The sequence below is a fragment of the Geotrypetes seraphini genome, chromosome 2, assembly GCF_902459505.1.
Source record: "Geotrypetes seraphini chromosome 2, aGeoSer1.1, whole genome shotgun sequence".
In the NCBI taxonomy this organism is placed as follows: domain Eukaryota; kingdom Metazoa; phylum Chordata; class Amphibia; order Gymnophiona; family Dermophiidae; genus Geotrypetes; species Geotrypetes seraphini.
This window is the reverse complement of record NC_047085.1, coordinates 13,801,722-13,829,518: the sequence shown is the minus strand read 5'-3', so window position 1 is coordinate 13,829,518 and position 27,797 is coordinate 13,801,722.

The following is a 27,797-nucleotide window of genomic DNA, read 5'->3' as shown; positions in this document are numbered from 1 at the left end:
AGATTAGAGAAACTGGGCCTCTTCTCCCTTGAAAAGAGGAGACTGAGAGGGGACATGATAGAAACATTCAAGATACTGAAGGGAATAGACTTAGCAGATAAAGACAGGTTGTTCACCCTTTCCAAGGTAGGGAGAACGAGAGGGCACTCTCTAAAGTTGAAAGGGGATAGATTCCATACGAACGGAAGGAAGTTCTTCACCCAGAGAGTGGTAGAAAACTGGAATGCTTTTCCGGAGGCTGTTATAGGGGAAAACACCCTCCAGAGATTCAAGACAAGGTTGGACAAGTTCCTGCTGAATCAAAAATGGGGTCTCGGCTTACATTGCCTACCCGCCCCCCCCCTACCGGACCTATTGCAGACCTCCACAGGGCTTGCCGCAAGACCCGGTAGTCCAGCGGTGGGCTGGGACATGTGGGATTCCCCCTTCTCCCGTCCCAGCTGAATCCACCTCAACTCCTCAGCGACCTCGCAGTGGACGGGATAGGAGAAATCCCTTCTGCCTCCTGCACCTGCCGAAATTGACAACCACATCTCTTTACCACCTCCCCCAAATGCCTTCTACCTGGAGGCCCCACGAAAGTGTTATGGCCTTAAAAAGAAAGCAGCCGTGACGTGGGATCTGTGGGGTTGGCATATCTGTGCCTAAAGCCATTATCCTTGCAGTGTGCATTCCTCTGACAAATCAGCAGCTACCGGTATTACTGTAATGAACGTCATTCTTCTCTGGTAAATCAGTGTTTTTCGACACTGTTCTTTCAGTGTGTGTTCCTCTGGTATGTCACTGCTCGTCAGTGTTATCAGTGCAGTATTATCAGTGCAGTGCAATCAGTGCAGTAATACTACTATCACTACTACTGTTAATTATTTCTATAACACTACCAGATGTACGCAGGGCTGCACATTCACAAAGAAAAAGGGAAAAAAAGTCCCTGCTCCAAAGAGCTTACAATCTAAACAACCAAACAGGATGTCATGGATACAGTTAAGGGGAAGGGATAATGTGCTGACTGGGTTGGAGGGCAGAAGAGAAGGGGTTATGGATTGAAAGCTACGAGCGCGTACATCAAAAAGGTGAGTTTTCAGTCTGCTTTTAAACAAGGGAAGAGAAGGGGTTTGGCGGAGAAACTCAGGTACCGTATTTGCCGGCGTATAAGACGACTTTTCAGTACCTTAAAATCCTCCCCAAAGTTGGGGGTCGTCTTATACGCCGGGTACTGTTTACATGCCCTTACTTTACATTAGAGAGCTGCACGGGGACGCCCCTAGGGTCGCGGGGATCCCGTGGGGACGCCCTCTAGGGTCGCGGGGATCCCATGGGGATGCCTCCGAGGGTCGCGGGGCTCCTGCGGGGCTGGATGTACTCAGTCTTCTGGATGTACGCGGCTCTTCTTCTCCCTACCTTCTCTGCTTGCAGCACAGAGCCGAACGGACGTCTTCCCGACGTCAGCGCTGACGTCGGAGGGGAGGGAGGGCTTAAACAAAGCTTAAACAAAGCCCTCCCTCCCTCCGACGTCAGCGCTGACGTCGGGAAGACTTCCGTTCGGCTCTGTGCTGCAGGCAGGGCAGATAAGGAGAAGGAGAGTAGCCTCGCGGTTCGAGTGGCTACCAAGGGAGAGGGGCGGCCCGCCCCACCCCGCCCCGGTTGCAGCACAGCCGGCCAGGTTCCCTTACTTTTGTGGCACTTCCCCGACTGACCGATAACAGCCCGGGTCCGACAATCCTCCCTGCCCTGTAGCCGCGAATCTAAATTACCTTCTTACAGCAGCTGTAAGAAGGTAATTTAGATTCGCGGTTAAGGGCAGGGAGGTTTGTCGGACTGGGGCTGTTGTCGGTCGGTCGGGGAAGTGCCACAAAAGTAAGGGGACCTGGCCGGCTGTGCTGCACCCGGGGCGGTAGAGAAGGTGTGCGGAAGAAGGGGTAGTCTTATACGGCGAGTATATAACAAAACTCTATATTTTAACTGTAAAAGTTGGGGGGTCGTCTTATACGCCCAGTCGTCTTATACGCCGGCAAATACGGTAATTTATTTCAGGCATAGGAGGCAGCTAAATGAAAGGAACAGAGGCTGGAACTGGCAGTGGAGGAGAAGGGTACGCAGAGTTCTCTGGGAGATGTATAAGGAGAGAGGAGCAAGAAGAGACATTGAGGGGCAGCAGAATGAATACATTTGTAGGTCAGCAATAAGATCTTGAACTGTATGCGATGGCAGATAGGGAGCCAGTGAAGTGATTTGAGAGGGGCGACATGAGCGTAGCGAGGTTGGTAGAAGATGAGTTGCGCAGCAGAGGTTTGCACAGATTGCAAGGGGGAGAGGCGACACTGCGGGAGACCAGTTAGGAGCAGATTGCAAGTCATCTAAGCGTGAGGTTACGAGAGCTTGGACAAGGGTCCGGGTAGTGTGCTCAGAGAGGAAGGGGCAAATTTTGGTGATATTGAAAAGACAGAAGCGACAGGTGGACGTGCGTAGAAAATGCGAGCAGAGGAGACTGGAACGATGACAGTATTATTTGCCAAGATGGAGAAAGGAGGAGGAAAGAGGAGCTGCTCAGTCTTGGACATATTTAGTTTCAGATGACGGCAGGACATCCAGGCAGCAATGTCAGCCAAACAAGCAGAGACTTTTTCCTGGACTTTAGGTGAAATTTTAGGTGTCATCGGCCTATAGGTGATACTGGAAGCCATGAGACGAGATCAGAGGCATTCCTCTGATAAACCAGTGCTCGTCAGTGTTATCAGTGCAATGGTAAATCAGTGCTTTTCAACTTCATTAATTCATTGTGAGTTCCTCTGCTATGTCGCTACTCATCAGTGTTATCACTGCAGTATACATTCCTCTGATAAATCAGTCCTTGTCAGTATTTCCAGTGCAGGGTACACTACTCTCCTCTGGTAAATCGGTTTGTCATTGTTATTAGTGCTGTACTCCCTCTTTTTGATAAACCAGTGCATGTGGGTGTTATCAGAGCAGTGCACACTATCTGGTCAATTAGTACGTGCCAGTATTATCAGTGCTGTGTACACTCCTTTCGCTAGGTTCCAGCTCTGTAGGTGCTTGAGCATCCCCAGGATTGGACAAATGTTTTTAGCCCTCTTAAAGAGATGCAATTTGTCACGGGTTTAGCGTCCTCCATCATTCTGAAAAGTTGGCTCCCGTGCTCCTCTCCTCTGGTCTGGTAAATTTGTGTCTGTCAGTGTTATTTGTGCAGTGTGATAAATCAGTGCATTTTGAGATTATTGATGTTGTGTTCTGTTCTCTGGTAACTCAGCACTTTTTCATATTATCAGTGCAGTGTACTTTCCTTTGCTAAATCAACATTTGTCGGTATTTTCATCTCCCCCCCCCCCACCCCACCCCTTTTATTAGTTTGTCTGTCTCTTGTCAATTATTCTGCAGTCTCTGGTATATGGACGCAGGCTGTTCGATTGATTTTTGGTTTAAAAAAAGAACGACCATATTAGTCCATATTATCGTTTACTTCATTGGTTGCCTTTGGATGCAAGAGCTTTATTCAGATTTTCCTGCATCTGCTTTAAGCTGATATCGGGATTGTCTCCAACTTACCTTTTTTTTCATCTTGTGTTGCATAGACCAGTGGTTCCCCAACCCTGTCCTGGAGGACCACCAGGCCAATCGGGTTTTCAGGCTAGCCCTAATGAATATGCATGGAGCAGATTTGCATGCCTATCACTTCCATTCTATGCAAATCTCTCTCATGCATATTCATTAGAGCTAGCCTGAAAACCCGATTGGCCTGATGGTCCTCCAGGACAGGGTTGGGAACCGCTGGCATAGACCCTCAAGAGAAACTAGAAACTTCTACTTATTTGCTTATCCCAAAATTAATGGGTGTCGATATAAGACCTTCGTAGATAGGACCCGAGCGTTTCAAGCTGGCAGGCAACAATCTTGGTTAGGTAAATGTATTCAGCAAGCTATGTTATTGGAAATTAATTAAGACCAGCTTGTTCGATAAGTTTATTACTTAGTGAGTTTTATTATTGAAATTCTCTTTTACAAATATTTGTATTTTTTAACTGTATTATTGTATTTCACTGATTGTCCAGCTCTTTTTAGAGTAAACCGCCTAGAACTTTTGGTTATGGCGGTATAAAGGAATAAAGTTATTAGTATTACTAGTCTTTAAGCCCGTTAAATTAACGGGTGCTAGAATAGATGTCTGTCTGTCTTTCTTTCTGTCTGTTTCTCTGGCCCCCTGTCTGTCATTCTTTCTTTCTCTCTGTCTATCCTTGGCTAGTGTTTGTCTGGGGGGGAGGTTTCTTTCTCTCTTTCTCTGCTGTCTGTCTGTCTTTCTTTATGTCTGTCTCTCTCCCTGGCCCCCTGTCTTTCTTCCTGTATGTCTCTCTGTCTTTCTCCCTGGCCCCCCCTGCCTACCTGTATTTATCTGTTGCCTCTCTGGCCCCCTGTCTTTCTTTCTGTATGTCTGTCTCTCTCCCTGGCCCCCTGTCTTTCTTCCTGTATGTCTCTCTGTCTTTCTCCCTGGCCCCCCCTGCCTACCTGTATTTATCTGTTGCCTCTCTGGCCCCCTGTCTTTCTTTCTGTATGTCTGTCTCTCTCCCTGGCCCCCTGTCTTTCTTCCTGTATGTCTCTCTGTCTTTCTCCCTGGCCCCCCTGCCTACCTGTATTTATCTGTTGCCTCTCTGGCCCCCTGTCTGTCTTTCTTTATGTCTGTCTCTCTCCCTGGCCCCCTGTCTTTCTTCCTGTATGTCTCTCTGTCTTTCTCCCTGGCCCCCCCTGCCTACCTGTATTTATCTGTTGTCTCTCTGGCCCCCTGTCTTTCTTTCTGTATGTCTGTCTCTCTCCCTGGCCCCCTGTCTTTCTTCCTGTATGTCTCTCTGTCTTTCTCCCTGGCCCCCCTGCCTACCTGTATTTATCTGTTGCCTCTCTGGCCCCCTGTCTGTCTTTCTTTATGTCTGTCTCTCTCCCTGGCCCCCTGTCTTTCTTCCTGTATGTCTCTCTGTCTTTCTCCCTGGCCCCCCCTGCCTACCTGTATTTATCTGTTGCCTCTCTGGCCCCCTGTCTTTCTTTCTGTATGTCTGTCTCTCTCCCTGGCCCCCTGTCTTTCTTCCTGTATGTCTCTCTGTCTTTCTCCCTGGCCCCCCTGCCTACCTGTATTTATCTGTTGCCTCTCTGGCCCCCTGTCTGTCTTTCTTTATGTCTGTCTCTCTCCCTGGCCCCCTGTCTTTCTTCCTGTATGTCTCTCTGTCTTTCTCCCTGGCCCCCCCTGCCTACCTGTATTTATCTGTTGCCTCTCTGGCCCCCTGTCTTTCTTTCTGTATGTCTGTCTCTCTCCCTGGCCCCCTGTCTTTCTTCCTGTATGTCTCTCTGTCTTTCTCCCTGGCCCCCCTGCCTACCTGTATTTATCTGTTGTTCCATGCCTGACTGTCTCTCCGTAGCCCCCTTCCGTCTCCCTACCCCCTCCCGAAAGCAAGCTTGTTACATTAACGGGTGCCCTGTGCAGCAGCATTAGCGTTGCGTTTCCTCTATCTCCCTTTCCCTTCCCGCAAAGCTGGTGATTCCAGCAGCGTGTGCAGCAGTCTCCACACGCTGCTTCGGGTCCTTCTACTGCCCTGATTTACTCTGGCACGTCCCTGATGACATCATCAGATGCAGCAGAGCAAATCAGGGCAGTAGAAGGGCCCGAAGCAGCGTGTGAAGACTGCTGCACACGCTGCTTGAATCACAAGGTTCGTAGTCGGGTCCGCGGGAAGGGAAGGGTGGGGTGGCAAAGGACTTGGGGTCCCGGGCGGCGGGGTCAGTTTTTGGGTTCGTCCCGGGGGGGTGGGGGGGAGGAGGCGCTCTTTCTACCCCAGTCCCAGCTTGTGGAGGCGATCGTCAGCGTGTAAAGAAACTTCCGTATTGTGAGGTGGAGAGCAGGGAAGCTTGATTGGCGCGCATGCGCACTCGTGTTTCCGCGACGGATCAGGGAACACGACTTTTGAGTGCACATGCGCAGCCTAGCATTTTATTATATTAGATTATTTAAGTGAAGCATGTTCAGATGAAGGACCGCTCATGATCTAGCAAAGTTGTATTTGTGTTGCCAAAGCACGAAAGAAGGGAGGGGAGGAAAGAGCTTAAAAATACAAGAGGGATATAAGCAATTCTCAAATTCTAGTGATTCTCTGTTTCATTGGATCCGTCCATCCATGCTGGGAATAAAAGGGACACGGACTGCAGGAAGAAAGTATCTAACCACAGTTTAGTAAACAGCCAGGTTAAGGAAATCCAGAGATGATAAAACATTTCTGATAGATTTCACCTACTACAGATCTCTCCAAAAGGGCAGGGCAGGATTAATTCATCGAGGGCCCCTAGGCACACAAGTACACCGGGCCCCCTGCCCTGCCCCGCCCCACCCCACCATGCGCCCAGGCGGAAACAGGAAGCTGCGTCAGAGGGAAGCTTTGGGCAAGCAGCACCACTTGCACAATTACAGTTCCCGTTGCCTTTCTTACCCGAGTTGCTTGCTCGTCTTACTTTCCGTCGATGGGGGGGGGGTTTCCACGTTGCCGATCAGGGTGGGGTCCGCGTTTCCGATCGGGGGGGGGGGGGCCGCATTGCCAATCGATGCTGGAGGGGTCCCATCGCCGTTTGGAAAAAAACAATGTTGAAGCCCTCCTTCATCGGGGCCCCCCTGACCATTTCGGGCCCTAGGCACGTGCCTACTTGACCTATTGGTTAATCCTGCCCTGCAAAAAAGGGGTTTGAGGTTTTTGAAGCATGCAATGCCGTCAGCCTGGAAAAGTGCAGTATTAAGTTGGCTGTCACTGATCATGCCCTCGCTAGCGTGGCGGAGGGTTCGGACGATCTCATTGCTTACTCTGGAAAAAGTGGAGATGGGCGCTGTGCAGTCTTACCAAGGGTGTTTGTTTCCCAATGTAGGTGGGAGACCTTTTGGAATTTTTGTGGCTCATGTTGCAGTGACAAGTACCCAAATATTTAAGCCTCTATGGTCCTTAGGGAACAGGGAAGAGAGAGGAAGGAGAGTGGGAGAAAATTTAGGGCCGATGGGATGAACTATGGAAGTATTTGGGTGCAAGTTCTTGTGATAGATCAGGGTTTCCCAATTACAGTGGTACTTCGGTTTACGAGTGCACCAGTTTGCGAGTCTTTTGCAAGACGAGCAAAACATTCGCAAACTTGGTGCCTTGTAAACCGAGCTTGCCTCGCTGTATGAGCGCCCCCCCCCCCGCTCGCATTGCCCCCCTCCACCGCGATCCTACTTCCCCCCCCCCAAGCAGTCAATTACACCCTTTACCCGACTTGGCACCAGTGCCGGTGCCCGAAGATCCTCCCTCTTCTGGCGCGGCCTGGGCTGGGCGGTGCGTCGGAGATCCTCCTTCTGTCTGGGCTGGACTGGCTTTGAGCATTTGCGCATGCTCAAAGCCTTCTGGTCTCGCTCTCAATCTCGGAGAGAGCGAGACCAGAAGGCTTTGAGCATGCGCAAATGCTCAAAGCCAGTCCAGCCCAGCCCAGACAGAAGGAGGATCTCCGACGCACCGCCCAGCCGCGCCAGAAGAGGGAGGATCTTCGGGCACCGGCACTGGCGCCAAGTCGGGTAAAGGGTGTCATTGACTGCTCGGGAGGGGGGAAAGTAGGATCGCGGTGGAGGGGGGGCAATGCGAGCGGGGGGAAGAGATGCTGGTTCGCAGGGGGGGGGGAAAGCTGGATCGCGGGAAGGGGTTTGGAACAGCGTCGGATTCCTCAAGGGGGGGGAACATGGAGCAGTGCCGGTAATCTCGTGGAGGGGGGGAGGAGGTGGAACCAATCAAAGCAGTGTCCCTTACTTCCTATGGGGAAACTTGCTTTGATATACGAACAATTTGGTTTACGAGCATGCTTCTGGAACAAATTATGCTCGTAAACCAAGGTTCCACTGTACTTAGGATATCCACAATGAATATTCATAAGATCATAAAAATAGCCATACTGGGTCAGACCAATGGTCCATCTAGTCCAGTATCCTGTTTCTAACAGTGGCCAACCCAGGTCCAAAGTACCTATCAGAAACCCAGAGTAGCAACATTCCGAGCTGAGATTGTGATGTCATAATGCCTCATTCCACCAATGCCTAAAAGCCAACCTCATTAGTGATATCACAATAGCTTGATTGTCCTTTACTTGGCTCGGTTCATAGACAACTCCGCAAAAGACAAAGGCGCGCGCCGACAACTGAGCGCAAGACGGAGGCACGCGCTGAAGAAAATTACAGTTTTTAGGGGCTCCGACGGGGGGTTTTGTTGGGGAGCCCCCCCAGTTTACTTAACAGAGATTGCGCCGGCGTTGTGGGGGGTTTGGGGGGGGGTTGTAACCCTCCACATTTTACTGTAAACTTAACTTTTTCCCTAAAAACAGGGAAAAAGTGAAGTTTTCAGTAAAATGTGGGGGGTTACAACCCCCCACACCCCCCACAACGCGTCGCGATCTCTATTAAGTAAAGTGGGGGGGTTCCCCCCACGCCCCCCCCATCGGAGCCCTAAAAACTGTAATTTTCTGCAGCGCGCGCCTCCGCGCTGCGCTCAATTGTCTGCGCACGCCTTTGTCCCGGCGCGCTTTTGACCTGACACCCTTGGCTCACATAAGAATTGCCATACTGGGTCAGACCAGTGGTCCATCTAGTCCAGTATCCTGTTTCTAACAGTGGCCAACCCAGGTCCAAAGTACCTGTCAGAAACCCAGAGTAGCAACATTCCGAGCTGAGATTGTGATGTCATAATGCCTCATTCCACCAATGCCTAAAAGCCAACCTCATCAATGATGTCACAATGGTTTGATTGTCCTTTACTTGGCTCACATAAGAACATAAGAATAGCCTAACTGGGTCAAACCAATGGTCCATCTATCCAGAATCCTGTCTCCAGCCATGACCAATCCAGATTATACCTGGCAGAAACCCAAATAGTACAAGGGGATGCTGAAACGTTCTCAGCCCAATCAACCAGCTACTTAAATTCTGAGCGTTATTTTGCCTCTGTAGCTGAAAAGAGGGTTATCTTATTTCGTTAAGTACCAATTTGCAGAAACAAAATTCTCTGTTTGACATTGTTTCAGATCATTGATTGAACCATATCCACGTCACTCTTTTTGGTTGGGCTGAGAACTTTTCAGCGCCTCCTCGTAAAAGAAATATTTGAACCATTTAAGAAAACACATTTTTCATACATTTCCTGATTTATTAGAATAAACTACTAGCTTGCAAAGACGAAAGGTCTTAGGTTGTTTTGCAGAATCTTATTAAGATGAATTGTATTCTCCATTGCATATTTTTATCTTTAAATCTTATAGAAAAAAAGGAGTGTTTGTGCTTATTACCAGGTTTTCTTTTAACAGAACAATTTTTCAAAGTGACAAAAGTTTCAGCTCGCTGGCACTGGTTTTCCTTTCAGTTAAACGCAGCCTTCACCCCCCCCCCCCCCCCATATCAGTTTTTACAGGGCTTGGTAGAATTTGGTTTATGGGCAGTAGGTTGTATTGAAACAAATCTTCCTATGACTTGCTCCAGTTTGACTTTTTGTAGGGGAGGGAAAATTATAAAGAAAATTCTTGCCTTTCAGAGCCTTCCGGATAGATTATAACTAAGTCGCTTGTAAATTTTAAGGAAAAAAATCCACTGTACAGAAGTGAGAAAAGATGAATGTGACCCTCAGGTCTGTATTTATTTGGGTACAGGCTGGGTCATTCCAGTGGTAGCATAAAGTGAGTTATGTTTAGGTACAGAAGGTATTTTCTTGTCCCCAGAAGACGTGCAATGTAAGGGTTAGATTCATTTAAAAAATTTAAAAAAGCACTACCATGCGTTAACCTTTACGCCAAAGTCTAGGGGAAACTCAATGAAGTTACAGGAAAATATTTTTTCATTCAGGGTAATTAAGCTCTGGAACTTGTTGCCACAGGATGTGGGAGCAGCAGTTAGGCCATTTGGGTTTAATAAAGGTTTGGACAAGTTCCTGGAGGAAAAGTCCATCATCTGCTATTGAGACAGACACAGAGGAAGTCACTGCTTGCCCTGGGATCGCTAGCATGGAATGTTGCTACTCTTTGGGGTTTCCGCATGGAATGTTGCTACTGTCTGGGGATTCCATATGGAATGTTGCTACTGTCTGGGGATTCCGCATGGAATGTTGCTACTGTCTGGGGATTCCGCATGGAATGTTGCTACTGTTTGGGGATTCCGCACGGAATGTTGCTACTGTCTGGGGATTCCGCACGGAATGTTGCTACTGTCTGGGGATTCCGTATGGAATGTTGCTACTGTCTGGGGATTCCGCACGGAATGTTGCTACTGTCTGGGGATTCCGTATGGAATTTTGCTACTGTCTGGGGATTCCGCACGGAATGTTGCTACTGTCTGGGGATTCCGCATGGAATGTTGCTACTGTCTGGGGATTCCGCATGGAATGTTGCTACTGTCTGGGGATTCCGTATGGAATGTTGCTACTGTCTGGGGATTCCGCATGGAATGTTGCTACTGTCTGGGGATTCCGTATGGAATGTTGCTACTCTTTGGGGATTCCGCATGGAATGTTGCTACTCTTTGGGGATTCCGCATGGAATGTTGCTACTCTTTGGGGATTCCGCATGGAATGTTGCTACTGTCTGGGGATTCCGTATGGAATGTTGCTACTGTCTGGGGATTCCGCACGGAATGTTGCTACTGTCTGGGGATTCCGTAAGGATTGTTGCTACTGTCTGGGGATTCCGCATGGAATGTTGCTACTGTCTGGGGATTCCGCACGGAATGTTGCTACTGTCTGGGGATTCCGCATGGAATGTTGCTACTGTCTGGGGATTCCGCATGGAATGTTGCTACTGTTTGGGGATTCCGCATGGAATGTTGCTACTCTTTGGGGATTCCGCATGGAATGTTGCTACTGTCTGGGGATTCCGCACAGAATGTTGCTACTGTCTGGGGATTCCGTAAGGATTGTTGCTACTGTCTGGGGATTCCGCATGGAATGTTGCTACTGTCTGGGGATTCCGCACGGAATGTTGCTACTGTCTGGGGATTCCGCATGGAATGTTGCTACTGTCTGGGGATTCCGCATGGAATGTTGCTACTGTTTGGGGATTCCGCATGGAATGTTGCTACTCTTTGGGGATTCCGCATGGAATGTTGCTACTCTCTGGGGATTCCGCATGGAATGTTGCTACTTTTTCAGGTTCCGGAATTCTGCTACTCTTTGAGATTCTAGAATGTTGCTACTCTTTAGGTTTCTGCCAGGTACTTATACCCTGGATTGGCCACTGTGCAAACAAGATACTGGCCTACATGGACCAGTGGCTATTCTTATGTCTATATTTACCACTGTTCCCTTTTATGCAATGGGATCCATTTACTAACATCGCGTGCTAAGCACTTTATTAAATCCAGCCTTTGCTTTGTACCTGAGGGTGAATGAAGTGTGCACAAGGAGTGCTTTATATAAGAACTTTAGAATCGTCATACTGGGTCAGTATCCTGCTTCCAGAAGCTTTTAACATTTGATTTAAATTTTACAGTATCCTTTTTAACTCCCTTAAGGAATTAAGCAGCAACGAGCCCTTTCCTTTTGTTTTTTTTTTCCTTATTTGTCTTTCGTTCCTATCCAAATTGTATTTCTAACCCTATTTCCTTTTGTCTCCCGTCTGTCTGTCTCATTTATCCCTTTTTAATACGCACCTTGTTCAAGCACTATTTATTAGTAATATTTGGAAATGGGATGGGTGGAGGAGGGGTCAGGGGATGGGAAGGGAAGGAGGTGGGAGTGCTGGGAGGTACTTTATCGATTGTTGATTTCTTTGAGTTTATATATCTACAATGAGTTGAGCTGATATTCTTTGTAAGATTTTTGTTACGTATATTTTATTTTTAAAACTCAATAAAAAAATTATTGAACATTAATATACCAATTATTAGTTGATGTTTCTTTGTAATTGTTTTCTTTTTGTAAGTATTAATAAAAATGCCATTAGCAATACCATTATGGTCACTCTCTTTTTTATATTGTAAATGCGCTTAGAAATTAGTTAAGCGATTAAATCAAATTTTAATAAAACCTTGAAACCAATCCAGGTCACACATACCTGGCTAATATACAAAGAATAGCAACCCCCTCCCCGGCCGCTGCAATTCAGTTTTTGAGCAGTCGGCGGCAGCAACAAGGTGAGCCTGCTGCCGCCGGCCTGTCCTGAAAGCCGCCTCTCTGCGAGGCCCGCTTATGAAGGAACAGGAAGTTGCTGCGGATAGGTGGCTTCTGTGACAGGAAGGTTATTTACCTCGTTGCTGCATTAGGCTGCCCAAAGATTGAATTACAGTGGCGGAAGTAGGTAGGGGGGAGTCGGGAGCTAGAGAAGGCGTGAGGGGAAGCAGCATCGGAGGAGGAGGCTGGAGCATGGAGAGAGGAAGGGAGAAACAGCATGAAGGGAGGGAAAGGAGGGAGGGAGGGAAAGGAGAAAGTGCTGGAGAAAAGAACATTGGTTAGGATAGTGCTGGATGGGAGGGGAGAGACAGAAACAGCAGGCGAGGAGGTTGTTGGAAGGAAAGAGAAAAGGGCACCTGCAAAGAAGGGGGAGAGGTTGGAAAGAAACACCCACAGGAGAGGAGGGTTGGAAGGAGAGAGATAGAATTCTGCACCTGTTGGGAAGGAGGGTAGGAGGGAGGGAGAGATGCACTTAAAGGTGCAGAGGATGGGAAGGGAGACCATGGAAATGGGTGAAAGGTGGGTCATGTGTAATCTTTTTGGTCTGTATTTTAAACAAAAGGAGGAGTGGAGGGAAAACTATTACCACATCATTTAGACTACAGCACTCCAAGCTTTGACAAAAGAAAAAGCCTCAGGTCATTGGTGAGAACCTCCGAGCTCCACCTCCACCGCCCACGTCATTGGCGTAAAACAACTTTTTGTCACGAGTGACCATTGCCAAGTCTAAATGAAAAAATTGTCTAGAACAAAATCCAGATTTAGATTAAACTGTGAAACATTCAAACCACCTCCTGCTGCAAAAAAATAGTCTTCGTCCATCTGTCGAAGCCAAGTTTCACGGTGCACAGGCTGCTGCTTCAGGACATAACGGACTTCGCCTTCCCATCAGCTGCGTGTGACTTTTTGACTCTTTATCGCTACGCCCTTATCCCATTTACGATTCTGCAATTGCCCTCGCCCAGCTACCGAAATGTAAACTCTTCCTCCCTTTACAATTCTGGAGACCACATTACCAAAAGGATGTGCAGAGAATTGAGTCGGTTCAGCGAATGGCCATCAGGATGGTCTCAGGACCCAAGGATCTCCCATATGAGGAACGGCTGGGTAAATTGCAGCTTTACTCACTCGAGGAATGCAGAGAAAGGGGAGACATGATCGAGACATTCAAATATGTCACAGGCCGTATCGAGGTCGAAGAAGATATCTTCTTTCTTAAAAGGACCCAGGGCAACAAGAGGGCATCCGTTGAGAATCAGGGGTGGGAAATTTCATGACGACACCAGAAAATATTTCTTCAGCGAAAGGGTGGTTGACCGCTGGAATAATCTTTCACTACAGGTAATTGAGGCCAGCAGCGTGCCAGATTTTAAGAAAAGATGGGATTGGCATGTGGGATCTCTTCATGGAGGTAGTTAGGGGGTGGGCCATTAGGGTGGGCAGACTGGATGGGCCGTGGCCCTTTTCTGCCGTCATGTTCTATGTTTCTATGTTTCCCCTCTCCACCCGCAACAAATGACCTTCACTCAATGATGAGATGTAACTAAGGTTGCCCATTCGACCCCATGGGCCTCTTAACTAGTCAAATTGCCTTGAACCTGCACTAGATAAACGCGATACAGAAAGAGAGATTAGATTAGATGTGTGAGGATGTATTTTGTATATGTATCTTTTCTATTCTTTTTCTATGCTACTTAATACTCATGTCAATAGCGGTAAATCAAGAATAATCAATCCGATCCCTACCAAATCACTGCAGCGGGAATAAATCTCCCCTTCTCCAAGTCAGGTGCACTTTACCTAAGAATTACTTTTGCAGGGTTAACATCCTTTATCTGCCAAGAGGGGGGGGGGGGGGGACAGACGCACTCGCAAAAAAACTCAGGGCACGGGAAAAACAAAGCAAGTTAACTGTAGAAAGGAGATTTTTCCACGTGAGAGGAGGGGGAGGAGCTGCTGAAACATCCGCCACGTCTGGCCCTGGCTGCTCCTCTCTAGAGCAGGGGTAGGGAACTCTGGTCCTCGAGAGCCGTATTCCAGAGCAGGGATAGGGAACTCTGGTCCTCGAGAGCCGTATTCCAGAGCAGGAGTAGGGAACTCCGGTCCTCGAGAGCCGTATTCCAGTCGGGTTTTCAGGATTTCCCCAATGAATATGCATGAGATCTATTTGCATGCACTGCTTTTAATGCATATTCATTGGGGAAATCCTGAAAACCCGACTGGAATACGGCTCTCGAGGACCGGAGTTCCCTACCCCTGCTCTGGAATACGGCTCTCGAGGACCAGAGTTCCCTACCCCTGCTCTGGAATACGGCTCTCGAGGACCGGAGTTCCCTACCCCTGCTCTGGAATACGGCTCTCGAGGACCGGAGTTCCCTACCCCTGCTCTGGAATACGGCTCTCGAGGACCGGAGTTCCCTACCCCTGCTCTGGAATACGGCTCTCGAGGACCGGAGTTCCCTACCCCTGCTCTGGAATACGGCTCTCGAGGACCGGAGTTCCCTACCCCTGCTCTGGAATACGGTTCTCGAGGACCTGAGTTCCCTACCCCTGCTCTGGAATACGGTTCTCGAGGACCTGAGTTCCCTACCCCTGCTCTGGAATACGGCTCTTGAGGACCGGAGTTCTCTACCCCTGCTCTGGAATACGGTTCTTGAGGACCTGAGTTCCCTACCCCTGCTCTGGAATACGGCTCTTGAGGACTGGAGTTCCCTACCCCTGCTCTGGAATACGGTTCTCGAGGACCTGAGTTCCCTACCCCTGCTCTGGAATACGGCTCTCGAGGACCGGAGTTCTCTACCCCTGCTCTGGAATACGGTTCTCGAGGACCTGAGTTCCCTACCCCTGCTCTGGAATACGGCTCTTGAGGACTGGAGTTCCCTACCCCTGCTCTGGAATACGGCTCTTGAGGACTGGAGTTCCCTACCCCTGCTCTGGAATACGGCTCTCGAGGACCTGAGTTCCCTACCCCTGCTCTGGAATACGGCTCTTGAGGACTGGAGTTCCCTACCCCTGCTCTGGAATACGGTTCTCGAGGACCTGAGTTCCCTACCCCTGCTCTGGAATACGGTTCTCGAGGACCTGAGTTCCCTACCCCTGCTCTGGAATACGGCTCTTGAGGACTGGAGTTCCCTACCCCTGCTCTGGAATACGGTTCTCGAGGACCTGAGTTCCCTACCCCTGCTCTGGAATACGGTTCTCGAGGACCTGAGTTCCCTACCCCTGCTCTGGAATACGGCTCTCGAGGACCGGAGTTCCCTACCCCTGCTCTGGAATACGGCTCTTGAGGACTGGAGTTCCCTACCCCTGCTCTGGAATACGGCTCTCGAGGACCGGAGTTCCCTACCCCTGCTCTAGAACGACTGAATATGTCTTCCACGGTTTAACCCGACCCCCACCATGCTCTTTGGTCTTTCCTACGGGTGGAGGAATTTACGTCGCGTTTAACCCTCCCAAACATTTCAAAGAGTGGGCTCCGGTGGGAAGAGTTCAGCGTTCGGGAAGATCAAGCAATTGAAAACGCGATACAAGATGAAACCTAAACACATTTGGGCTTCCTGCGGCCCAGGATAAACCAAGAAAAAAAAAAAAAAATAGAAAAAAAAGCAAAGGAATTAGAAACTTAACGCTGGTAACAAGATGAGGCTATGAATGTGTTTGCAGTTCCACTAATAACATATTCCCTTGGTGTTATCAAATGGTCTAAAACAGAGCCAGAGGCTGTCGCAGAGAATATTGGAGTGTGAATGACGCATCACCCCATCCGTCACCCAAAAGGTGCAACCGAAAGGATCCGTCTTCCACAAGAAGAAGAAGCAGGAAGTGGCTTAATTACACCAACACTTGGAATCATGCCCAGACTGCAAAACGGAGGGAACTTTTTTTTTTTTGGCAGCGCATCCAACTGTCTCCTCTCAAAAACTGGTAGCTAAAGCTGACCCCGAATCTAGGAGGCAGAGGATAACGGTTCATAGACAACCCCACGAAAGACAAAGGCGCGCGCCGACAACTGAGCGCAAGACGGAGGCGCGAGCCGAAGAAAATTACAGTTTTTAGGGGATCCGACGGGGGGGTTTTTGTTGGGGAGCCCCCCCAGTTTACTTAATAGAGATCGTGCCGGCGTTAGGGGGTTTGGGGGGTTGTAACTGTCCACATTTTACTGTAAACTTAACTTTTTCCCTAAAAACAGGGAAAAAGTGAAGTTTTCAGTAAAAATGTGGGGGGTTACAACCCCCCAAGCCCCCTACAAAGCCCCCACAACGCGGCGCGATCTCTATTAAGTAAAGTGGGGGGGTTCCCCCCCCCACGTCCCCCCCCGTCGGAGCCCTAAAAACAGTAATTTTGTGCGGCGCGCACCCCCACGCTGCGCTCAATTGTCTGGGTGCGCCTTTGTCCCGGCGCGCTTTTGACCTGACACCGAGGATAACCCATCAGAGCTCTTCTCAAGAGAACACAACACCAGGCCCCCAAGAAAGACCGCAAGCGACGTGATGGCTGTGTGTGGACAGTGACGCCATCCAACTGCGCGGAGGAAACTCTGGCAGCTCGCTGGCAAGACACTTGTGAGTTTAGGCATCAACATTTTCAAATGATTAGAGGTGTCACACAAAATTCAAAATTGTCCCTCCCTGGGCCCAGTTCTCAATACTTAGGGTTGCCATATGGCTCCAGAAAAAAGGACGGATCGAGACATCTGGGTTTTACTTCCGCTGAAAGCAACGGAAGTACTACTTTTATCTATCATTTCTATAGCACTGAAAGCCAAAACACAGCACTGTACATTTAATATTCCATAGGCGGGTCCCTGCTCAGAAGAGCTTAACAAAAAAAAAAGCGGGCTTTTAGCTTGGATTTGAATACTGCTAGAGATGGAGCTTGACGTATTGAATCCCGCAGCCTGTTCCAGGCATATGGCATGGCCCAAAGAAGGGACAAAGCCTGGAGTTGGCGGTGGAGGTAAAGGGGACAGATAAGAGGGACTTGCCCAACGAACAGAGTTCACGGGAGGGAGCGAAGGGGGAGATAAGCGAGGAGATATATTGAGGGGCTACAGAGTGAATGCACTTGTAAGTCGGTAAGAGCAGTCTGAACTGTATTTGGAAGCGGATGGGGAGGGGATGACTTGAGGAGAGGCGTAATGTGGGCATAGCGGCTCTCATGGAATATGCGTCGGGCAGCAGAATTTTGAATGGACTGAAGGGGGCGAGAGATGGATGCGCGGGAGACCCGAGAGAAGTACGTTGCAGTAGTCTACACGCGAGATGAGAGCATGGATAAGAGTTTTGGTAGTGCGCTCAGAGAGGAGAAGCTGGATTTTGGTAATATGATAAGAGAAGGAAGCAATTTTTGGTTTTGGTGGTTTGTTGCATCTGAGCAGAGGAGAGAGGAGTCAAAGATCACACCAAGGTTGCGAGCTGACAAGACAGGAGGGAGGAAAGTGTTATCCACAGAAATATAGAATGGCAGGAGGGGAGAGAGGTGAGTTTAGGCAAAAAGATAAGGAGTTTGTTTTTAGCCATATTCAGTTTTAGATGGACGTGAGACATCCAAGTGGCAATGTCGGACAGGCAGACCGCGCGGCCCCGGCCCCGAAGCCCTTTAAATCTCTATGGGCTTCGTCAAACAGGCCCTAAGAGTTAGTTAAATGGTTGTAGTATACTTGTTTGGCACGTGAGAGGATAGATTGAATTTGAAATGTACGAAGTCGGCACATGTGCAGGATTTAAGCCAAAGACATTCAGCAACTTGGGCCCAGGAGTGGGGGTCACGGATTTGGGGGGTCAACCAGGGCTGGGGTTCGGCACGTCTTACAGGACGTGAAATGGGAGGGACGAGGATATCAACAGAAGAAGAGAATGGAGTTATAGGAGAGGACAGTTTTATTGTCAGACTTGTGTGACGTTGTAGAAAGCGCATCGGGGTCAATAGCCGGAAGGTTCCCAAATATATGGGTAGTGATTGGCCGGGTTTGGGGGGAGGGGGTGATGAGTTGTGAAGGTTAGCAGCTGATGGTCAGAGATGGGAAGATTCAGGGTACAGAATTTGGTGATAAGAGCAGCTGGAGGAGAGGAAGAGGTCGAGGCATTAGCCATTCTGGTACGTAGGGGTGGTGGAGCACAGCTTTAGATTGCATGAGGATGTTAAGAGCGAGAAGTAAGGAAGACAGATTGAGATGCCCAGATTTTTCTTCCATTGACAGCAAAACCCAGATTTCTCAATCCGTCCTCTTTTTTTCTGGAGCCATACGGTAACCCTATCAATACTGAAACACTCAGCATTCACTGGTGCTCCCAGAACTGGCTCCTGTGTTTATGACAGCTCTGGGAAAGCTTCAGGACCGAGGGTGAGCTGCAAGAAATCAGAGACCACGCTGGTTGGAGGCTGGAACCCATTGATTAACTCCCTCCCACATAACGGAGTGCCTGCTGTTGACGTATCCCCGGGCAATCCTTCAGCAGAGGTTCTACCGCATAACACTGGTGCAGCACTCTTTCCGTCCATGTCTTCCTCCCCTCCACCACTTCATCCACCGTTACCCTCCAACTCCTAACTAAAAGGGCCATGTCCGCCTGACCCGGCACCCCTGCCAAAACCCCCACCACCCGCTTCTTCCCTATTTCCACTCCCCCCAACCAGTCTTTCCAAAACACTGTACCCCACGTTTGAACACTTTCTACCCATGCCACCCTTTCCTGCTGTCCCCTCACCAACCCCCCCAAACGGAACTGGAGGAAGAGGGAGGAGAAAAAAAGAATGGGGTTCACCATCCCCAAGCCCCCTTGTTCTTTTGCCAAATACGTTACCCCCCTCTTCATTGGATTTAAGCGGTTACCCCAGAGGCACTGAAAAAAAAGACTATACATTGTAGCGTGCAACCCCTAAGGGAGCAAACACACATAACTAAGGAATAGGAACAAAGGAACCAAATATACTTTCATTAGATGCACCCGTTCCAGAAATGTCAGCTTCCACTGCTTCCAGGCTTCCACCTTCTGCCGCCCTTCCTGGATTTTTTTCCTTCCAATTCTCCATTTGATACTCCTCATCCCCACTGAAGACAACCCCCAGCATCCTTACCCTCCCCTCTGGAGGCATGAACCCACTTGTACTCTCCACCTCCCATGCCGGATCCCCGAGTTTCAACAAATGACTCTTTTCCTGGTTAATGCACGCCCCTGTGGCACCTGAATACTCTCCCAGTTTTTCCTCCATCCACCTAAACTCCCTATTTGAAGACACAAACACAGAGATGTCATCGGCATATGCCACCACCTTGACCTTTGTGCCTTCCCCCATATCTAATCCTGTTAAACCCCCACCCTTCTCCAGCCGCTGCAGCAATGGATCGATGGCAAACACATATAGCAATGGACTTAAGGGACAGCCCTGTCTCACCCCTTTCCCAATGGAGAAACGCTCCCCCCTCCACCCACAGGAATCCCATACTTTGTAAGAACCCCCCACAAATATTCGTAGGGCACCCTATCAAAGGCTGTGGCTTGGTCCAAACTAACTAGCACCCCCCCCCCTCTCAACTGCCTCTCTTACTGTTACCGCTGCTTCTATCGCCCTCCTCCCCTGCATGCCACACATCTGTGCCGATGCCAGTACTGCTGCCACCACCTCTCCCAGTCTTGCGCACATCATCTTTGCTAAAATTTTCCTATCCGTATTAAGCAAAGAAATCGGCCTCCAATTTCCCAACCTTGACCCTTCCTTCCCTGGCTTCGCAATCAAAACCAATACCGCCTCCTTCATGGACCTCGGCAGAACAGGCTGACAGCTAAGCTCCGTAAACAGCCGCACCAAGAAAGGTATAATCTGCTCACAAAATGTCTTTAAAAACTCGGCTGTCAACCCATCTGGACAGGGTGATTTCCCTCTGGTCAGGCCGGCTCCTCCACCGTCCATGGGCCATTCAGAGCTTCTGCCTCCTCCTCTGTTAATCCTCCCACCACCCCTTGGGTCCCCGCTATATATTCCTCCCACCCCTCCCTTCCCTCTTGCCCAACTGCAAAGGGCCCCCCAAAATGCTCTCTCACAACCCTCAAGATCCCTTCTCGTGACTCCTGCTCTATCCCCTCATTGTCCCACAAACTCCTCACCTTCCGCCGCCTGACCCTCTCTTTGCATGCCTTGAAAGGGTCTGGTGAGATGAAATGCCCATAGTCCCTCTCCCACACTAAGGACCTATATCTATCGTACTGTAGTGCTTCAATTTTTCCCTTGAGTACCTCAATGCCCTCCCCCTTTTCACCCTCTTCCACCCTCCAATTTAATTCCTTCCTCAGAGCTATCAGCCTCCCCTCCCTGTTTTGTAATGCCCTCCTACTTATTTTCTTGAAAAAACCCTTGATCCTACCCTTCACAACCTCCCACCATCCCTCCAATGACCCATACGCGCTCACAGTAGACAGCTGGTCTGTCCAGAACTCTCTAAAGGCCTCCTGTATACTCTCCTCCTGGAGCCATGCATTGTTGAGCCTCCACAGACCCCTACCCATAACCGAATTCTTTCCCCCTATTTGTATGCTCACCAAAGCGTGATCCGTAAATTCAACATGTTGCACTTGGGGAGGGACCTTACAAAAAAACCTGCCAAATGTAAACCCCCCTTGCTTCCCAAAAATTGTATAAATATCAACCAGCCCTGCCCCCTCCCCCCACCCGTTTCAAAAATAATTCATCATATCCTAAAGAAAATTTCCTCCCTTCCCTATCCTCCTGCCTCACCACTGCATTAAAATCCCCTCCCCACACCACCCTCCTGGCCGTGTATAAATATGGTCTGATCTGGGAGATTAGAGCTTTACGCTCCCAGTTCCTCTGAGGACCGTAGATGTTCACCAACCTTACCTCCTCCCCTTCCACCCAATATTTGCCCCCTCCCCCCACCCAATTCTACCACCCTACGCACTTCACCGCCCTGGAGTTAAACAGAATTGCCACCCCCCCATATACCTCCTGGGCTAATACCCAGTAAGACGGCCCCCATTTCCAGTCCCTTTTAGCTTTCCACAATAAACTTGGGTGGTCAACCGTTTGTTTCTTGCAACATGAAAACATCCAGTTTTTTGGAAGCCAGGAACTCATAAACCAGAAACCGCTTTCTCTCTGTCCAGAGACTAGCAACATTCAAAGTTGCAATATTCAAACCGGGACCCCCCATCATGACACTAACTTAGATTTCTTCCCCCCCTTCTCTCCGCTCCCCTCTTCCATTCCCCTCTTCACCACCACCCCTGGTGGGACCGCCTTGCCCTCCACCAGAATCAACTCTTCCCCAATTCCTTCCCCTTCCTTAATCACATCCTCCCCACCATCAAAACGTTCCCATCTACTTCCATACCTTCCTTCCCACCCCCTCTGTATTTAGAAAAGCCCCTCCACCATCTCCTTCCCCTCCCACTTTCTCAACCCGCAACCTCTCCAGAATCACCACCAGCTATTCCTGCTGCCTTCCCTCCTGCCCTTTTTTCCCTTTCCTCTTCTGGTACACCCCACCTCCAACCTCTTCCTCCTGTGCCAATACGCTAAACCTATTAGTATCCTCAACCCTATCCCCCTTCTTTTCCTCTGGTGTTTTCCCACCTTCTTACTACATACCATTTCCCATGTACCCTCATCCCCCCCCCTCTTTCCCCCCTGTTTCTTGCACCAGCCCTTCACCTTGCCTCACTCTTTCCTGACTATCTTCCTGCCCACCCTCCTGATCCCGTTCCTCCTCCTGGGCCCGCTCCTGAAGTTCCTCCCCTCCTTCATCATCTTCCTCTCTCCCTCCCTTCATTTTCCTCTCGCCACCTGTTATGTGCAGCCCTCTTGACACTTGCTGAACGGATGCCCCAGACATCCACACAAGTTGCACCGAATGAGGTCACACTCCTCCCCAATATGCGCCTTCCCTCCACATTTTACACACATCAGGGTAAGACACACCATACTTGGATGCCTAAACGATCCACATCGAAAACACACCCTGGGCTGCCCCTTGTAAAAACATTGGATGCGCTCTCTCCCAATGTATGCCACTGGTGGAACATGCTGTATCACATTACCCTCTTGACTTAGCTTCATGCTGGCCGTCCATCCACCAGCCCAGACCCTTCTCGGGCCAATGATCTTAACTAATGGAGTCCGAAGCACCCCATACCGATTCAACCAGTATGTCAGGTCTGAACTGGGGATGGACTCATTTCTCACTAACACTGTCACTTGCACAAGGTCAGGTTTACTCACAGGTATGGCTTTAAATTCTGCCCACTGCTCCCTCCCCCTCACCCCCTCATATTTTTCCCAAAATAACTCTAAACCCCTCTGTCTCTGGAAACTGATGTCATACTCCGGAACCATTACCGGATGAATACAGGCATACAGGTCCTCAGGGATGAAGCCCAACCCCAGAACCATTCTCAACACCCTGTCCCTTGTTGGCATATTCCCCATCCCCACCCACTTCAACTGAACCACATTTCTTCTCTTGAAAATACCCCCCTCTCCCCCTCCCCCGCTACCCCACCCCCCACCACCATTCCCATTCCCTCCACCATCCTCCCTCCTCCCCCCACTCTCCCCTTGCGCATTCCCCCTCCCCCGATTCCTACCCCCCTGCCCTAATCCCCCAGCCACCACATCTGCAAAAGATATTCCCCTTTTAACCTCTTTCTGGGCACCATGCCCACCACCCCCAGATCCCCCACCCTCTCCCAACCCGTCCCCCTTCCCAACACCCCATTCACATTCCTAGGGATCTGTCCTACTTCAAACTGCCCTGCATTCAGTTTTTTCAACTGCAGTTCTTTAGAACAAGGCAAAACTTGCTTTGTCCATTGCTGCCATTGTGGCAGCGCAGCTTCATCATCTGCAGCCACCTCCTGCTGTACTTCTCTCTGTAGATTCTCAGGTTCCAGCTCCTGACTCCACTCCACTCCTTCCAACACGCTGGAAACACCTCTCTGCTGTATTCTGCACTTTGAATTAGGCTGAGTTCCCTCAGCACAGTTCAAAGACGACTCCACCCCTTTCTCAGTCCCACAAATGATTTCCCCCACCAGTTCTTGGGAACTCCTCCCCTGAGCTGCATTCTGGGATTTTCCTTGTCCATGGAACTCAGGTGTTTCCAATCCAGGCTGCTGCTCAATCAGTTTCAAATCACATTCCTCCTCCTCCTCCTCCAAGAATTTTAGCAAGTTACTGGGCAAACTAGTCTCAGTTACCTGCTGTTCCAGCACTCCCTCAGGTGCTTTTATTAAAGTTTGTGGTAGCTCAATTTCTGTTTGTGGTTTCTCAGTCCCTGCTAATACTTGCTCAAACTCTATATGAAGTTTTTCAGTCCCTGCTTGTTCCAGGTAGTTCACTCTTTGTGTGGCTTTCTTCTTCCTGTGCTCCTTTGTCTGCCCCTCCTCCACTCTGGTTTCTGCTGTGTCTGCACTCTTTTCCCAGCTGTACCAATTCAGGCTGTCTCCCAACTTTTCTCCAGTAGCCTCTGTGGTAGCTTTTTCTTCCACTGCTATGGGAGTTTCCTGCACTTCTTCCAACTGTCCTGCTTCTGCACAGGGTTCTTCTGCAGAAACTGCTGCCTGTAATTTCCCCTGGTGTCCCTGCAGCCCTGCCATTCTCTCTCTGTTCCGATACACTTCAGCCATGGGGTTAGACACATCTTTTGTAATACCAGCCATCTCTGTTATGCAGTTCTCCACCTGCCGCTGAAGGTATTGCTGTTCTTTCTTATACTTTTTCTTTTGCTTCTCTGGAGCCAGCTTATACAGAGTGGACACCATACGTTGTTTCTTTTGTAAGTCCTGCAGCTTTTTCTCCAGTCCAGCCATCCCCTTAACTGTTAATATGGCTCTTGTGGCCAAATCCATGTCCTTCTCCACCTCCTCCTCCCCACTGAAAATATCCTCCTCTGACCCTTGTGAGTCCTCCATATCCTCCACCACTGTAACAGCCTGGGCTTTCTGCCTGTCCATCTCCACCTCCAACTCCCAGGCCCTGCCAGACCCCTGTTGTACCTTCATGCTCCTTGGTGTCAATTCTGGAACAGGAACCCTTCCTCTAGGAGCTCTGGGGTCTGGCTCTTCTGGCCTCCTCCAGCCTGATGGCCCAGGCTTTTCACCATCTGGTTCCCTCCTTCCTTCCATAGTAGGTCCTCCAAACCAGGACCTTCCCTGGGAAGGGACCCCAGGCTTCATAGCTCTGCCTGGGGCACAGAGCTAGGCCCAGCTCCCACCTTCCACAGGACTCTGGTTCTCAGTTGCAGCTCTCTCTTCAGCTCCTCTCACAACCACAGTCACACACAGACTGGTTCCAACTACTGAATAATAATAATAACTTTATTTTTGTATACCGCCATACCCAGGGAGTTCTAGGCGGTTCACATCAATTAAACAAAACTTAATAAGAAATTACAATAAACTATCTTTACAAGTAAAGAAGTCTACATCAAAGCTCACTCCAGCCCATCTAAACCATCCCAGTCATCGAAGCCCTCCCCAGCCCATCTTCAACCAAACGGCCATATACGGACATAGACCATAGAAGTCTGCCCAGTACTGGCCTTAATTGTTTCTGATTTGAGACCCTCCGTGTTTATCCCATGCTTTTTGAACTCTGTCATCGTTTTCCTCTCCACCACCTCCCTTGGGAGCGCATTCCAGGTATCCACCACCCTTTCCATAAAGAAGAATTTCTTTACATTGCTCTTGAGTCTACCACATGCCCTCTAGTTTTATCATTTTCCTTTCTCTGGAAAAGATTTTGTTCTACGTTAATGCCTTTTAAGTATTTGAACATCTGAATCATATCTGCCCTGCCCCTCTTTTCCTCTAGGATGTGCATATTCAGGGCTTCCAGTCTCTCCTCGCCACATAAGTACTTTGATTTGGCATGGCTGGCACTGCACGGCATGATGTATGTCCAGGCGAATCTGAAGTGTAGACCTGTGACTGACAGGGAGTGTCCAAGGGGGGAGTGCCAGGGAGCGTTAGAGACAATGGAACATTTTTTGTGTGTTTGCCCCTTTTCAGTTGAGGTGGGGAGGAGGGTGGCCAGGGATTTGGGGTTTCAGGTGGGTTTGTTTGAAAGTCTGAGTTATGCGGATTGGGTTTATGGGGTGGTGGGGGGAAGAGGGTGGATGGTGAAACTTTTTTTTAATTATTTTATCCATACTAAAGTATTTCATTTGGATGGCACGTTGCCAGATGTCGCTGAGGCAGCAACAGCTGGCACCGGACACAGTGGCAATGGATGTGGTGCGGGCAGTGTGCCAAATTGCAGAAGCAGAGAGAAAAAGGAGTGAACAGCAGTGGCGTCTACTGTGAAAGGGGGTACGGCTTCGGCCTCCCTGGCACGTGTTTCAGTTTTTGTTTTAACTGAGGTTTTGTATTTAGGTTTATTTATTGCTTGGGGGAGGGGGGGTTTCTTATCACTTTGTGTACAGGGTTTGGGGCTGTTTAGTTTTCATATGTACAGGTTTGGTGTGGGGATAATGAAATGTCAGTTTATGTTTGTATTATTTGTATGATATTTGCTGCTGTGACTTTGTAATGCTTTTTGGTGTAAGTCTATATAATAAAAAAATAATTTTTCATAAGTTGGAAAGTAAGGCCAAAGCCAAGCAGACTTCTAGGTCCAATAAATGCCCCCAAACTAGACTGGGCTTCAACAGCAACTGCGCTAGTTGGGAAGTAGGTCTAGTCCTGTCAGAAACCGCCCGCAAACGCTCCTACAGCCACTTCATCCCCCAACTCCGGAACCAACTCCCCCCGCAAATCAGATCACAGAACTAATTGATGACCTTCCAGAAAGCGGTAAAGACCCTTCTCTTCAACTAAAATTACAACCGCAATCTACCCCTCATCCCCCTAAACTCCCCCTCCCTTCTACCCTTTCTTCTCCATTCTGAACCTCTACTTAAATTGCTGTATAGACTTTGTATTGTCCAAATGTACTCCACTGTGACTGTTTGCTTGTAGGCCTTTCTGAGCTACTAGGAGGGGAGGACGGGATAAAAATCTAAATAAATAACTAAATAGTCTGTGCCCCATTGATTGACGGAGAAAGAGGAGGGGGCCTTAAAAAAAAAAAAAAAAAAAAGTTGGCTGTTTCCCACAAAACTTGCAAAATCAGAAGCAAAAAGGCCATTTCCGAAAGCCAAGCCACTAGATATCCTCCCCAATTTTTTTTTTTTTTTTGTCTATCTGGACATCCAGGCCACTAAACCGTCCAAGGCTGCCAAAATGTCCAAAGTTATACCCCATGTTACTGTTGTCTTCTTTCCCAGCTTCTGTTGGGAGTTTGTTTGGGGTTTTTGTTTTGTTTCAAATTAGGTAGTTGTTGGAAGGACAGCACTGGTGGTGAAATTGCAGAAAATTGAGGTGCTGTCAAGGGAAAGTATGGTTTATAGTTAGAATTGTTAGGAACTTGAGTAGTTTCAGATTTTTATCTTCTGGCAGTGATAAAGAAAATAAACCAAAGAAACAAAAACCAGAAGTAAAAGCCAAAAAGTTTCTCTGTGATCATAGATTCATGTCATGGAGGTACTTGTCTAACATTAGGTAATATGTCGGTAAACCTCTGAATGTTTTTATTAATTTATCTGGATAAAAACCAGCTGAATTTAAGAAAGGTATGGACAAGTTCCTGGAGGAAAAGTCCATAGTCTGTTATTGGGAAAGACAAGGGGGAAGCCACTGCTCGCCCTGGATCGGTAGCATGGAATGTTGCTAGTTTTGGGGGATTCCGCGTAGAATACTGGCGCTATTTGAGGTTCCGGAATCTCGCTATTCTGTGAGAAGCTGGAAAGTTGCTACTGTCTGGGATTCTAGAATCTTGTTACTCTTTGGAATTCCGGAATCTCGCTTCATTTCATGTCACTGAGCGGTGTTTCCAGTGGCATAGACTCCTACACTTCTCCTGCAGCAGATTCAGGAATGACGCATGGCCACATTAAGAATAGCGTGTGGTCGTGCGTGCTGTACCTTAGTGGGAACACTGAGGGACAGTTGGCCCTTTTTGTCAGCTGGGAGCAGAGGGAAGCAGCAAGAATCACAAAATCTACAAGTTCTGACTTACATACAAATCCGACTTAAGAACACCTTTAAAAAAAAAAAACAGTAACACGTTCTTAACCCGGGGACTGCCTGTATTCAAATCTAGGCTAAAAGCTCTTTTTTTTTAACCTCTAAATCCCACTCACTTGTAAAGTACCCAAGTCTGTTTTATCATTCCCTCTGTGAGAAATTCCCAAACCCCTGTTTGTCCTGTTTGATTAGATTGTATGTAAGCTCTATTGAGCAGGCATTAATTACATCTAGCACTACAGGAAAGTACTTTGTCCAATTTTTCTTTTTTTTTCCCCCACTTTGCTATTCAGTGTTATCAAGAGTATATTATACGACGTTTAGGTTTATTAAAGTTTTTGACCGCACTTCGTTTTAGCATCAGCACAGTTTACGAATATTAAAAAGAAAGGAACGCCATTAAAAAGTAAAAGAAAATTAAAGTAAAAATAGTCTAATAGTTGCCTCAGAAAAGATGCCACTCTCGATAATTTCAAGGGAAAACTAAAATCAAAAAGAGACGTCTTCACAAGTG